Source organism: Pogona vitticeps, chromosome 5 (genome assembly GCF_051106095.1).
Source record: "Pogona vitticeps strain Pit_001003342236 chromosome 5, PviZW2.1, whole genome shotgun sequence".
Classification (NCBI taxonomy): Eukaryota; Metazoa; Chordata; class Lepidosauria; order Squamata; family Agamidae; genus Pogona; species Pogona vitticeps.
The window spans coordinates 80,425,261-80,438,721 of record NC_135787.1 but is presented as its reverse complement, the minus strand read 5'-3'; positions in this window follow the sequence as shown (position 1 = coordinate 80,438,721).

Sequence of the window (13,461 nt, the reverse complement as noted above, 5' to 3'; positions counted from 1 at the left end):
AGTACCTTTATTGAATGGTTGATTCGGCAAAGGATGGGCTGTGCATCAACGGCACATTATTTGGATGATTTTCTCTTTTGTGGAAAGGCAAATTCTGGCAGATGTCAAAAAAGTTTGGACACATTTAGAGACTTAGCAGCTGACCTCGGGTTGCCTTTAGCTGAGGAGAAGACTGAGGGGCCGGCAACGACCCTTACTTTCTTAGGGATTGAATTGGACACAACACAGCAGTCTTCAAGGTTGCCACAGGACAAATTGATTAATATTAAGAGCATAGTCAATAGCTTGAGGGGTAAAAAGAAGGTGACATTGAAGGAGTTACAACAGGTGGTGGGGCATTTGAACTTTGCATGCAAAGTGGTAGCGCCAGGAAGAGCTTTTGTGATGCGTCTTTGCAGTGCCATGTCAGGGTTGAGGAAACCATTTCATAAGACAAGAGTAACTAAGGGTATGAGAGAAGACCTGAGGATCTGGGGGCAGTTTTTGGATCAATTTAATGGGGTTTCATTTTGGAGATCTGAAATCAACCTTCGGGCGAACGTCCAAGTAAATTCGGACGTGGCTGGGGCTTTAGGATTTGGGATTTATTTTCGGGGTAGGTGGTGTGCAGGGACATGGCCTGAAGAATGGCACCAGCAGGGCATTACAAGGGATTTAACATTTTTGGATTTTTTTCCGATAGTGGGAGCCCTTTGGATATGGGCAGGGGAATGGGCTAATACAGTAGTCTGATTCTGGTGTGACAATCAAGCTGTGGTGCATATTATCAATAATTTGACGTCGCGCTCAGAGAGGGTTATGGATTTAGTTAGGGCATTTACGCTAAAGGCACTGCAGTTTAATGTTGTGGTACATGCACGGCACATGCCAGGCATAGATAACAGGATAGCCGATGCTCTTTCACGCCAACAGATCCAGCGTTTCAGGGAACTGGCACCGGAGGCCAGGGATCTGCCAGAAGTGCTTCCGGCAGAGGTCTGGCAGATTGGCGTGAGGAAGCGTCGAGAGCGATAGGCATGGCACTGGCCCCGAGAACGCGCGTGAAATATAGAAAGGCAGGTACTGAGTTTTCAGAATTTAGGAGTTTGGCACGATTGGAACAGACATGGCCGGCACCTGTAGAGCATATTCAGCAGTTCTGTGTGGCTTTACATAGAAAGGGACTAGCCCCAGGCTCCATACAGGGTAAACTGGCTGCTTTAAGTTTTTATGCGAAGGCAAATGGTTTTAAGGATTTGTCGGGCGATTTTAGGATCAGGAAGATGTTGGAAGGATGGTCTCGTGAGAGGGGAAAGTTAGAGGATGACAGGACTCCCATATCCCCGGGGCTCTTGGAACGTTTGGGTGAGCTATGGGGAACGTTGTGTAGGGATAGCTATGAGAAGGCGCTGTTTCATGCTGCAGCCTTGGTAGCCTTTTTTGGGGCTATGCGGATTAGTGAGTTGGTAGCGCTAGGTAAAGGTGATAAGTCACGGAAAGCATTACAGTGGGAGGACGTGTCAGTTCAAAATGGGCAGGTTATAATTAGAATTAGGAGTTCTAAAACTGACCAGCACGGCAAGGGTAGGTTGGTAATATTGGGACGATGCAGCATGGACAAGATATGTCCTGTAAAAGCAGTAATTGGATTTATAAGATTCAGGGGGGCTTCAAGTGGTTATTTCTTCTAACACGGGGATAGATCACCTCTCACAAAATATCAATTTTGGAAGCTAACTGACATGGCACTGGAAAGAATAGGGGTTAAGGACATGAGGTTTGGAACACACTCTTTTCGGATAGGGGCTGCATCAACAGCGGCAGCTATGGGATATGATGTAGAACGAATCAAGCAGTTGGGTCGCTGGTCATCCAGTTGTTACAACAAATATATAAGATAATTACCTAACGTATAGGCAGGGGTTGTTTTTGTCTTTCAGGTGGTGAGATGCTGGAGGTTCGCAGAAACATCATGATTGTGGGACATAGCTACGTCTATTGGGCAGCACGCTACGCTGCTGCTTCCTCGTGGGGAAGTGATTTAGGGCTTGGAGCCCAAGCATCCATTTCCTGGAGGGGCATGCGTGGCATGCAATGGATCCAACTTGGAAGGATGACTGCTTTTGGATGCTCACCTCCAGACATCTTGGTAGTTCATTTGGGGGGCAATGATTTGCCCCATGTGCCGGGAAAGGCACTGATATTGGATATCTTGAGGGATTTAAACGGGCTACATGCCTTATATCCCAACATGCGGATCGTTTGGTCAACGATCATTCCACGCTTAAATTGGCGTGGTGCTCTAAATGTGGACAGGGTAAACAATGCCCGTCCCTTGGTTAATAAGGAAGTTTGTAGAGGTGTCAGCAAATGCGGCCTCGGGTCTGTGATTGGACATCATAGAATTCGAACATCCAACATGGAGTATTTCCGTGATGATGGAGTCCACCTGTCGGATGCGGGTTTGGACATTTTTTTGGAGGATTTGAGAGGGGGCCTGCTGGTGGAGCTTGGTTTCCTTGGTGGGCACATGGGACATAGCCAATGCTAGTCCTCATGCTTTGGCGGGTAGTGCGGGAATAACTGGTCGTCACGGTGTCTCCCTTTTGTAATAATCATAAACCAAACAGCGCATCAGTTCTGACGGTTTCTGCGGATCGTGCGATTACAGGGCCAAAGGCAACTGATGCGCTGGAACACTTTCGGACCAAAAGTCATCAAATACGATGGCTGGAGGTCCCAGGTGTTTAATTGAGGCCTTCCAGGTTCCTCCGGTCGCTAGACAGCTGGAACCTGGGGCACGGGACTCGCCCATTGACATAAGGAATTATTTGGCGTTATTTCCCCGCACTACCGCAGGCCCCCTCAATCTGGATTTGGTTTATTTGGTTGAAAGAAATTGGTTTTTAATAAAGTGTGGCCCATATTTAAAACCCAAATAATTGTTGTCTTGCATCTTCATTTCGGGGCTTGGGGGAGCAAATGTACGTGCGCTGGAGAGGCGTGTTGCACGCTTTCGATCACCGCAGCTTTTTTGCTCCCTCGGCCCATGGAGATGTAAGCAACAGGGGCCACGTGATGTTCTTGGCGCGAGTGGGCGCTATTTAAGGAAGCGCCGGCTGTTGGAAAATTCTCTTTCACTTTTGGTACCCACCCGCCCGCCCTTTTTCTAGTGTGCTTTTGGGGTCGCCTGTTTTGGGGCCGGATAGGAATTTTTGACCTCTATCCTGATTGGCTTTTGGATGGGGGGATTTTTCGCCTATCCCACACTGGATAAGGGTTTTTTGGTGTTGGCATTTGTTGGTGGTTTATTATACTCGGTCACACTGGTGGGTAGTGCGGGAATAACTGGTCGTCACGGTGTCTCCCTTTTGTAATAATCATAAACCAAACAGCGCATCAGTTCTGACGGTTTCTGCGGATCGTGCGATTACAGGGCCGAAGGCAACTGATGCGCTGGAACACTTTCGGACCAAAAGTCATCAAATACGATGGCTGGAGGTCCGGGGTGTTTAATTGAGGCCTTCCAGGTTTCTCCGGTCGCTAGACAGCTGGAACCTGGGGCACGGGACTCGCCCATTGACATAAGGAATTATTTGGCGTTATTTCCCCGCACTACCGCAGGCCCCCTCAATCTGGATTTGGTTTATTTGGTTGAAAGAAATTGGTTTTTAATAAAGTGTGGCCCATATTTAAAACCCAAATAATTGTTGTCTTGCATCTTCATTTCGGGGCATGGGGGAGCAAAACTGATGTTCTTTCTGATATACAATATTTTCAGCATGTAGCTATTTCTCTGAGGAACATACTATTGAAACCAGCCTGCTTCGGCCTGAACATATTAATTTCAAAGAAAGCATATTTTCTTATCAGCCAATGGTTTTATTGAATATTTTCCAGTTTTGCTTTATTCTCAGCCAAAACTTTCCAAATAATGGCATTCTCTATGAGCTCTCCTTACCTCCGCACACTTCAACCAACATTAATAAAAATATTAATAGAGGGGGAAAATCACACTAATGTCATTTTAATGGTTTGACTTTTAACTTAAGAAAGTGAGGAAATTCAAATATAAGGCTTCCAATTAATGTTTAACTTGATGTTAATGTTTAACATGAAAGCATTGATCTCCAGCCTGTGCAACCTTGCAGTTACAGAGACACCAGGGAATGGATCTGTCCGGATGCAGCAAAATATTAATCTATGTGTTTATCCTATGTTTGTGCGTGATGTAAATATATGTGTTCTTGACCCAGTTCAGAAAATAACCATCACTGAAATCCTGACTGCATGAATCATTTAAAAGCTCTGAAGAATTGCTCCTCCAGACAACTACTTTTGATTGAATTCTAACCACCATTTTGCTTAGTGTCTGCCACATGTTCTATAATGTGTTGCATCATATTTGCTTGCTATTTGTTTAGAATATTAACTTCAGAACTCACTCTTGACCTTCATGCTGATCGTGTGCATATTTCCAACGTAACAATTTACAAAACAAGAGACACAGTCACGCGAATAGCAAAATATAGTTAAATTTGCAGTTGAATATCTGTGTAGATATTTTGTCATCTTGCATCGAAGTTTACACCTAGATTCTTTTTTAAAAAATGTATTGGGAATTGTACCTATTGTTCTTATATTCCTGGATGTCTCCCTAGTTTTTTTAAATAATTGAATAATTGATATCTAGCTACTCATTTCACTGTCACATGCTTTAGTTTCTTCTTCTTTTATGAGTTAAGCACAAAAATGAATAATGTTTTAAACATTGCAAAATTCAGGTTAGAAAACTGAAGCTAATTCAATGACTAATTTAATTGTCAGAAATATGTAGGATTGTTGCTTCTTCTTAGACACATATTGCATTATGCTGAAAATTTCTTTGTCCAGAACCTATTCCCGGGACCTTACAATGGACCTCCCTTTCTATGGTTTGAGAGAGAGATCCAAGGCAGATAGAGAGAGGGCACATACTAGACACTTCACCACAGTCAGAGTGGCAAGCTTTTCCATATTTACTTTTCTACCTTTAGTGCTCTGATAATAGTGGAAGGAAAACGGCAGGGATGATGACAAATTTGTTTTAATTTATTAAATGAACTGCACTAAGTTACCCCTCCCAAATGAACACACGGAGAGGGATGATAGTGCTTCTCTAAATTATGAGATCTGAGCTATCTGTAACTAAATTCATGTGAAAGAGACATGCACCAGAAATAAATTAATATATCTATCCTTAAGAAAAGGGTGTCTAGGAGCATGGCAGGACAGCTTGAAAACATTTTTTCAGCCTATAAGATCCTGAACCATCCCCTGCCCTTTACATACCCTTGACAAATACTTACTGTACTTCCTTTCCCACTTTGTGTCAATGTTAAAAAGTGAAACTCAAGTGTTGGAGAATGAGAGACAGAATCCATCTCCACTTCTTGCCCTGAGTGATGCAAGCAGCAGGGCTTAAAAAGTAAAGCTTCCTCCACTGTGAATTCTCCTTTGCACAGCCGCATGAAATTGCTATAACTTCAGCCCCCTTGCTACCTGAAGAAACTCATTTCCCCATATAAAGACTTCCACCCCAATTTTCGGATCTGCAGAAGACTCTCTTTCAGTCCCACCATCTTCACAGGCATGTTTGATAGCGACACACAGCCTTCTTCCAGCCAGTAAAACTCCCTTCTAAGGAAAATTACGTTTACTCCTCCTTATTTTCCTTGTGTTGGGAATGAAAGACCTTTTTATTCAGGTATTCTTTAGGAAACTATCTGCTGAGGAAAGGGCTTTTAATGGGGATACTCCACTGTTTGCCTTTCACTTTTTCTCTCTAATGTCCTTTAAAATATGTTAAATTCAATAATTGTGTTAACATAATAATCCTGACATGCCTTCTACAAATGGTTCTTTTATGGAGTAGCAAGCTTTACTCAACAATAACTATGCAAGCAGAAACTGTGATTTTATTTTCTTAATTTTTTAAAAAAAATGAATAGGTACATGGAATTGTCTGCATTGGGACCTGGAGAGGTACGTAGATTTAGCCCTGGACATATACTTGCTGCAGTACCAATCCAGATACAGTCACACTCATTTTAGATCCATTGAAGTAAATAATGAAAATTAGGTCAGTCATAACTAACGTATTATTGCCATTCATTTTATCTGGATCCACCTTTCTTTCTTTTCATGGCTCAAGATGGCTTAAAACCTTTGATTTCAAATCGTTCATCATATGACTACATCTAAAAGCAAACTTATTATCACATATAGGCTGGCCTTTGTTTTTGCTATGCATGTTTGGTGTATGAGGAAATCTGTTCTACTGTTGGGATCAATAAAGAAAGAGTGCACAGCTCTTTCAACAGTGGCCTGATTTGGATGGCATATGTGTCTAACACAGCATGCTGCAACACTTTTACGGAACCATTGCTTCTGAGGAATGTATGGTGCCATCCTAATTTGTTATGAATACAGTAAGCACCTGCTTTTCATTTTAGCACAGGATGATCAAATGTCTAAACCAGCAGGAGGAGATAGTGCAGAAAAGAAATGTAAATTAAAGATGAAAGATGAAAATTGTCAGGCATGAGACTTTGCTATTATCCTTGATTTAATGAAACTTGGTGCCTGGAGAGGGCCTTTAACATGTGTTAGCTGCTTCAATATTTGCTAAACATTTCACACACAAATTGCTATTTCCCAAAACTTTATACTTTTTCTTTATGTAGTGGGGAAAGGGAAATCTAGCATTCATTGGATAGCAGATTATTAAAAATGCATTAATGGAACATAGAGGGATACATTAGGAGGTCTAACACATGCAACTTTTTGTAATTAGATCTAGAAGGGGAATCCTCAATGATTCCTATACCTGTTCATATGTGAAGGAACCTGTATATTAAATGGAACTATGGGTAGTTAAAATATTATATAGAATTGCTGCAATCATGGAAGTTATTTCCATTCATAGCTCTTCTCAGGCATACAAAATCCAGAATAAGGCAAACACATGAGTTGGGGAAATGTGGTAGACCATTTTCTCTATCCTGGTGGTGGTGGGGAAGTGACTATATGTAGAAGGAGAACCTTTTCTGAGGGTTCTCAATGTGCTCAAGAACATGGGACATATTGTATTTTTGATTTTGTGGAAATCCTCAGTGGATAGAAGAATCCCTCCTCAACGGATAATTGCCATGAGGACTGATAGATACGGCAGAGCAGATGCAAGGGGAGCTCATTCCACTTCCTCATGTGCTCACCTTATTCAGGCTTTGGTATAAGTAAATAGTGCTTATCATACAAAGTTATAGGGGATCTACTCCATTGCTCAGAAACATTATTTTTATTTAATTATCATTCCCTACTCCCTAAATCTCCCATTTGGCAGGAGTACATTTACCAAGCTCTGATCAGCTAACTGTGCTGGCTAGGAGACAAGCTATGGTCTACTCTTAGTTTACAGTAATTTTCCTTGAATCAAATGACACCAAGCAGAGGCTTGACAATAACTATGTACAGTGGTTTGTGCCACAGTGCTACATATGGAGTCCTTAGGTATTAAGTAAAAGTCTGTGCACTGACCAGAACATTTGGGTCCAGTCCAAAAATCATCCAGTTTGACTCAGCTCAGTTTAAGACTAATTCATTTCAACTCCAATCTGAACTGGAAGCTTTCCCACACTTAGTAAATTGCAGTTCTGCACTAGGATTGAATTAGAGAAAAAATTACACTTGAAGGTATGTGATGTTACACGAAGCGGGTGGAAGATTCACAAAGACTGATTCACATGTTCAAGTAATCTTTTGATGTTGCAGTGATAAAGAAATGACACATACATGTGTGAGCCAACACTTACGACAGAATGGTGAATTAGCTAAAGTAGCAAGGAAGAAGCTGGTGGTTTGGTTCACAACTAGACACCTTGTGCAGCACTTGACAGAAACAGCACATGAGCAATACCAGAAAATGGAAGGCCTTTTCTTCTCCCAGCCTAGTGAACAATATTTAGGCACTTCACATCTCAGAATGCTAGCAGAGCAGCATCAATGTATTTGGAATGTATTGTTATGGATTGCTTTGAAGTATAGAGCTGAGTATGGTTGTCAAGAAGCACATATGAAGGAGAATATTTTGTAGCCCCGATTGTACCTTTAAGGTATTGTGTGAGTCAGCAGTTCCATATGGAGCTCCTATGGACACTTGTAAGAACCCATTGCGTCTATGATGTCCCTCTGAAGAGAGAAAGCAGACAGCTAGCTCTCATTAGTCAAATATGTTAACATATATTGCAACTAGGCATGGGATATTCATATTCATGGGGATACAGATGCAAATATCAGCACCACAGGTGCCTGGGAAAACTGGATCCTCCCCACTGAACCAGCAGGTCCACTTATTTGCTGTGCAGTGCACACAGCCAGTGTAATTCTTGTCATGCCAATCTGGGAATCAGCCCACTTCCCTGCATCCCTGCATAACTGACCAGTCCAGTTAGGAGGCAAGATGACAAATTTCCCTGCTCGACTGTTGAGCAATTGGCTGTGTGGTGGGGAAACACCGATGGGCTGCTTCCTGAATGAGAACAACGTCGGCAGTGTGTGACGCATGGTGAATGGTAAGTGGACCTGCCAGTTTAGGGGGTAGGGTCCAGTTTTCCCAGGCACCTATTCTGCCAATATTCATATTCATATCCCCAGGGATATGAATATTAAGATATCATGTCTAATTGCCTAGAGTGGTCTTAACTGACCTGATAGGCAGGATATAAATAAAACAAACAAACAAACAAACAAATAAATAAATAAACAAACAAACAAACAACCTTTCCTTGAAAGAGTGCTATGTGGCATACATGGTCCTCCTTCCTATTGTCATCCCCTCAGCAATCCTGTGAGGTACAATAGGATGAAAGTGGCTGGCCACCAGTGAGCTTCATGGCTTGATGTGGATTTGAATGTGGGTTTCCCCACTCCTAGGCCAACATTGTAACTACGCTAGTGCACAATATTGCAGACCATGGTAGGTTTGAAGCATATTTTAAAAAATTATCCTTAAAATGAAGTCTTATTTTTCTGTATGTAGAACATATAAAGCTTCTATGGCTAAGAAGACAGTTTGGGGTTTCAGAGAGGATGGTCTGTATTTTTAAAACAAGGATTTGAAGTTGATAGTGTTTTATCATCTTGTTTCCCAGAAACTCACCGTTCATTCAGGAGGAACTCCAATGCTTATTGGCTCTATTTGTGTCTCCAATGTCTGTCTCTGATAATACTGCACTGCACATGCAAACATCATTGGTGAAGTCAGACATCCATTACTTCAGTGTCAAGGTCACCCTCCCTCATTTACCCTCTGCTTACTACCTACATCTTTGTTCGAAGAAGAAATGTGAAGATCACAAAAGCTTGTACAGTTATTTTGTGCTCTTTTGGTTGGGCAAATGCAGGTATTACCACAACACGGATTTTAGAATGTGTTGTATGCCCAACACAGCTGCTCTTGTGTTCAGGCTTAAAAGAATCTAACCTTTAGATGTCCTCATGTTATAAATAAATAAATAAATAAATAAATAAATAAATAAATAAATAAATAAATAAATAAATAAATAAATAAATGGAATCATCTGCATCTATCCATATTTACTTGTTTTCAGTTGGACTTGCCTCTACACAAGGCAAGTTTACACCTTGGATCACAGTGTCAGTGTTTCTGAAGTCATGTACTCTCAATCCCTGTTTTAACATAGACATATTAGTCCAGTGTAGCCATGCAGTGGGGATCAATCCAAAGGGATCAAAAGCAACAGAACATATGGCCACATCTGGTCCACATGAGCAGCTTGAGAAGCTACTGTTAAGACAAATGTATATAATGACACACTGAAGCCATTCATATCATTTAGCAGTGATAGTATTAAATTGTAAACCGCCCGGAGAGTGCTTGTAGCGCTATGGGGCGGTATATAAGTCCAATAAATAAATAAATAAATAAATAAATAAATAAATAAATAAATAAATAAATAGTATAGTACTTGAAGTATTACTCCACCACTTTTCAGTCATAGATTGCTTCTGCATGTCACTACATTCATCCTGACACTGGGGACAGAGCTTAACAAAGGTCTATTTGGGGAGATGCTAACACTGCCTCCTGAACCATCTGTCTCCACTTTCTGTGGCATGTAACCTTCCCATAATATTACCTGCCCAAAAAATGTCATAAAACCCACTTTCCTGCATGCTTGCTCTTAATTAAGGATATGTCAATTTACACAAATATATGTTTCCCTATATTGGCAATAGCACCAAGTGCAGATCCAACTACACCTCCAAACCCCTTTAACTGGGAAATGAACCTGAAACCTTCTTTGTGAAGGGCCTGTGTTCCACTATTGAACTATGTACCTCTTTGAGATGGTAGCCATATTTCTGTTCACCAATGGAAAAATGACTTCATAAGAATATCACATTTGTCCCTTTTTCTTCTAATGCTTTCGATTTGGCAGTCCTCTGCAATACATTTTTCCTAGTCCTTTTAGCCCATAATGAATCTTCTATTTATGGCTTATACTTTGGTGCTTGAGTCATATATGGCTGCACTCGAACAGTACTGGGAAGGCACTATTTCCTTTAGTATGTGACTTTGAAAGAGGAGGGGAGCAAGACAAAAAAAAAGAATTTATTCTGAGGGGTAGAGGTTTGCAGCAGCTGTGGAAGATAAATATCTTGTCTGCTTCTATACCTGAGAAGCTTGCCAAAATAAGTGAGTACTACAACCTGAGTGGTTTTCTTCATAATCCTAAATCAGGTAATAATAGCACATTTCATTACAACTGGCAGAGCAGACAAACGAATAGCGCTGTCTCCTTTTGCTGCAGTGTTATCTGTTTCTTTTGGGTCATTATCTCAAGCAAGAGCTGTGCTATTTTATCACTGCAGCTTCTTTTTAAAGGGATGCTGCTTACTAATTCAGTTTGCTCAGAGACATCAGCAATACCATCAAGGAAAAATGAATTCAGGACCATTCTGCTAATTCATGCCAATCAAATCCTTGACCTTTTTAAAGACATGTGAATTGAGTGAGGGGAAGAACAAGCATTCTACTTGTCTTTAGAGTTATTTTTGTCATGAGTGTCGGTGGACATTTATCACTCATGATATTCCACAAGGTTTCACATAAATCTTTGGTTTCCCTGCACAGCTACAATATCCTTTTAGCCTACATATATTCTCAAAATTTGCTTGAAATTTTATTACAGGAGAAATCTGGTAACAACCTAGAGGGATATGTAACCACTCCAGTGAAATTTAATCCATCCATCCATCAAATTTGGACTTCAGATTTGCTTATATCAACGTATTGTGGAAAATGTTCTTCCCAAGTGAAGGACCCTCCTCTCATCTCTATATCAGGGTCACAACTGGGCAGGGCAACTGGAAATTTGCCTCAGAGTGTCAAATTTAGAAGGCACAAGAGCTGCCCTGACCTATTCTGTGATGGCAGCAAAAAACTAAAGACAGGTACAATGAATGCTCACCTGTCGTCTGAGTGAGAAACAAGGTGCTGCCCAGTATTGCTAAGCCACTTCGCCTCATTTGTACCCCTACTGAATGATTAAAAGGCCTTTTCTTGTCTTTCTAGGCTATGCCACCACAAAAGAAATTTGATTCTTCAAAAACCAAACAAATGGAAAACCCCTCTGGTTTATGACTATGGGATATTGTGCTTCTGTACCCATGATTCAAAAAGCTAGGAAATGGCCCAATATTGCTACACAATATCATACCCACATTGCCAGCAAGAGAAATGATGCCAAGCTTTACAAAGAAAAGGGTAGCCTGAATGTTGACAACACCAATGGCAGCAGTCAAGATGGTCTACAGCAGCGGTCACCAACCTTTTTAACCCCGCGGACTGGTTAATGAAAAAAAAAAGGTCAGCTTCTGTGATTTTCCCTTGTATGGTGTCATTTTTTGAGTGGAAATGGAGGGGTAAAGGGTTTTTTTCCCTCCCTTCTTCCTCCTTAACCTTCACTCCAATGTTCTTCTGTCATGCTGCAGTTGTCTTCAGCTGCTGTTGTTGCTGTCTCCTTACTTGCAGGTAAACCAAGTAAACTTACTCATGGGTAAACTGGGTAAAACCTGTTTAGAGATAAACCCCAGCCACAAAAGGAAAAAAAGTATTTTCACAGTTTAAATGAGCTTCTGAATATTAATCTATGTTTAAGACTTCTTTTTAAATACTCCTGAGTAAACTGGGTAAACTTACTTATGAATAAACTAGAGAAGTGTATTCAAGAGTAAACTGTGTAAAACGTGCTTTGAGATCATCCCCAGCTGCAAAGGAGGGGAAAAAACATTAATTTCACAGCTAAGTGAGTGAATATTAGTATCTATTTTTTAAAAAAATCTGTTTAAATATTTTCACCAAAAATGAGTTTTAAATGTTTGGCTAGGGAGGAGTTAAATTCTTTCTTTCACATTGAACTCTGTGACAGGATTAGAAGTGACAGACATCTGACACTTGACTTATATAACCACTTGGCTGACTCTAGACACATTCTAATTCCAAATAGTTCAGTCTGTTAGAATGTTTTCTTATCTTTTATCTTGCGGGAAAAATGCTAGTCTTATTCTCTTGCCCATTTCTGTACAAAGTCTCTCCTTCTAACAGGCTCCGTGTGCAACCCATCCCCCAACAACCAAACAAAATTACACTAAAAATTAAAATCAGCATAACCCAAACATATAACTCTCTACCCCTAACCATCCACTGAACATTTATCTTAGAATGCTTTCAAGTTATAAAAAAGGCCAGTGATTTCAAAGCTTCTCAAGCTTAAAAGCACTAATTAAAAATATGAATTAGAGCCATAAATGGCTCATTTATTGGGAAAAGCAGGTAAAACAGACTTTTTCCCAGGTATGCAAATGTTATCAATGGATTTCATCTTTTTTCAATGGGCTGGAGATTTCTGGTTACTTGTTTCTGCATGGGGTACAAACAGTGTTACATTTTTAAAAATATAACTTGAAAACCCTATACCCAAATGTCCTCAAATTTGGCATAGAGCAGGAACATACTGTATTCTTCCACTGTACCAAATCTGGTGCTAATCTGACACCCAGGTTTTGCATTAGAATTTAGTGTGTCATTTTGATAGAGTTCTCGCAATAGTAGGAACAATGTTTTGTTCAAAATGGCCATTCTATGCAAAATTCCTTGGGTTTTTGTGTGTGTGTGTGTGCACACATGAACAATTGCAATTTTGAATTGCCCAGATTCTCTGAATTGCATCAAATTAGGATGGTTACTGTTTAATTTAAAATATTGAGCCACTAGGCTAATGTTTTGCAACTTTGGGTCCCCAGATGTTCAGGGACTAAAACTCCCAGAAGTCTTTACCACTCACCATGCTGGCCAGGATTTATGGGAGTTGCAATCCAAGAACATATGGGGACCCAAGGGTGGGAACCACTGCCTGG